Below are 2,922 nucleotides of genomic sequence, written 5' to 3'. Positions count from 1 at the left end.
TGCCCCCCACATGCTCCACACCTCTCACATGCCCTGCACCCCTTCATGCTCTGCCCCCCACATGCTCCACACCTCTCACATGCCCTGCACCCCACGTGCTCTGCACCCTCACAAGCTCTGACCACCTCAGGCTCTGCACACTCCTCCCTCATGCCCCTCAGCAGAGGAGAATAGCACAAAATGGCATGGTGAGATGTCTTTGAAGGTGTAAAGAACTAAGTGCTCAGTGCAGAGACCATGAGCATTAAACCATCAGCAGAAATCAAGATGATAACAGGTCTTTTCAGAGCTTGTGATGTTAGTGGGAAAGTGGCCATAGGCTACACCCCAAGTCGACATCTGACAAAGACCTTATCACCCAGAAGTTTGCACAGACTCTGCACTGCCCAGACATCTTGCACAGAGACGGGGCTGCACAGCTACCATGCTGTAGAGTTTGGCTCCTGCCTCCCGCCTCCCACATCATATCTTCTTCATTCTGGCTATAAACATTCTTGTATTTGACCAGGATTTACAGCACATTAAAAATTAAAGGTGAATTAATTTTTTAAAGATCAGTTTAGTTGCAGAGCATAAGACATACCAGAAAGAAGCTGAGATGGACAAAGGTGCAGACTCCCACCCAGGTAAGACTCCGCCCACCTGGAACCTCCACCCAAGTTCCATCCCTGCAGTTCACTGAGGTCTACCCTGGAGAGTTCCACTGTTTGGTCACAGTGGCATGAAAGCAAACTGGGATCACAGGATGATTCAGAGTTCATCCCCCACAGGACTTAGGGTTTCCCACTATCAGTGACCTGGAGACTGGAAATCAGATTCAGAAAACCAAGACAGATTTGATCTGTCCTTAGGGAGTGTGCAGCTCTGTGCCTTTCACACATCTTAATTTTGTCAAAATTGCTTTAAAAACATATTTTGGAAGCTCTTTAAATTCAGTGGGAAAATGTGCCTTAATTCTGGACAGCACTTCATAGCTAAACATTTGTCCACACTTTTTGTTTGTTTTTCTACATTCAGCAAACTCAGGGTATGTTATTTCCTCCGTCAGAAATGCAGATTCCGAAGTCCAGAAAGGCAATGAGCCAAGGTCACAGGTTGTGAGCAGCAGAATTAGAATTTCATTCCCAGCTTCCCAGCAGAATTGGCTTCCCTCCCCCCCCCCCCCCCCCCACCCCCGACCCGGAAGGTGTCAACCCCCTCAGCACAGGCCAGGGCAGGGTCTGTGAGCTGTGAGCTGCGACTGCATTTGCACGGAGGTACTGGTTGTCTGCAGTCTGACACATTAGGTGGGACAGGGTCTTCTACAGATGCGAAAAAACCTATGCATGGGTAGACTTACATTTCTGGAAGAGAATCTCTGCTTCCCCCTCCTGCTTGTAAGTTACACGTATCAGTGTAGAAGTTCAATTACTTAGATTTTCAAGATTTTATGATGAAATAAACAGATGAGAAGAAAACCCAGAGCTTACGAGATTGCACTCAAAAGGGTATGGAGGTGAAAAGTAGCTCATTCTCTGACTGCTCACTGTGCACAAATCAGATTTCTAATAATATTGCAATGGAGACTACTACACTAAAATATTTACCGAGCTGTGAACATTTGTATTAATTACATGACAATATATTTGGATAAAAATAAAGGAAAGGCCTAGAGATTTTAGAAACACAATATTTCACATTTTATCCATTTATTGGTTGTTTTTGAAGCTTTAAAACCTATTGTCTATGCCTGAATTATGTGTAGTGACTTTTTGAAGAAATTTTTGCTTATATTCTATTTGCTTTATCCCTGTAAGAGTTTATCAGCTAAAATCCAGAGGTTTCCTTAAGGTTAAACTCTACCTTGGTGTTGACCCCGTGTCAATTTGACCCACCACACTGGCTCTCATCGAGGGACCTGCTATGCTCTTGGCCCCTGTTCCTCAGTTTCCCTTGGGAGGAGGCCTGCTTGAGAAAATGTCTTCTTAGCTACACGTAAACACTCCTGAATGTTCTACCAAGTAGCAATTTACCTATAATAAGTACTTGTCCTACTGTTGGTATAACGCTCAACCTTCCGTCTCTGCTCACAAATGTTTTATTGTAATTACCCCTCCAGATCCATTTCAATGGAATGAGGATCCCAGCCTTTTGAGTAAGAGGTGGCTTACTATCCCCCAGCTACACTGGAAATCTTGGCAGAACTTACACATAGTCTGAAATTTGTAACAATACTTAGGTGGGATACTTAGTAAAACAAACCAACAAAGAAGCCTGGGATTTTCATGTTGTTACATTATGCTTCTCTGAGGGCTTTATTCCGTCTCCAGCATCCAGCTGGTTTCTGGGGGTTTCCCCCACAGTCAGACGTTGCCAGATAGAGGCATTCATTGAAGAGCAGCTTTTTGTTTATTTTATTTTATTTTATTTTTTTACCACTAGAAGTAGAAGAAAGATAAATGTCACTAGGAAAAGTATATTCAAACCACTGGTTGCGTAAATAATCAACACAGCAGAACATGCAGACCCTCCCGGCAGAGAGCAGGTGTGAGGAGCCCCCGGGCTCCAGTGGCTAAAGTGCCCGGGAAGCTCGTTGGTGCTGCAGTGTGGGATGCCCCCGTGTTCCCTGGCTCCCCTCTGCACCCCACCTCCTGCTTAGTGGGTGTTTTAATTATTATGTTAATGATGATCCATGTTTGAAGGGATATTGCTGCTCAGTTTTTAAAAATCGTATACAGACTCCCACAAGAGGAAAAGAACAAGAAAAAGAACAATACACCTGATCTTTCAGGACAGATCACCACTTTACACATTGGTTACGAACTTTATGTGTTAATGCCCTTTTCCTGGAGTTAGGGGGACTGCGGGTCTCCCGCGTGGTCTGTGGTGGGGCGTCCATCAGTGCCTGCTGGGGGACTGGGGCTCCCTGGGTTTGTGTGTGTT

Source organism: Otolemur garnettii, unplaced genomic scaffold (assembly GCF_000181295.1).
Source record: "Otolemur garnettii isolate 467f Iridium unplaced genomic scaffold, OtoGar3 scaffold00027, whole genome shotgun sequence".
Classification (NCBI taxonomy): domain Eukaryota; kingdom Metazoa; phylum Chordata; class Mammalia; order Primates; family Galagidae; genus Otolemur; species Otolemur garnettii.
Note: the sequence above shows the minus strand (reverse complement) of the source record.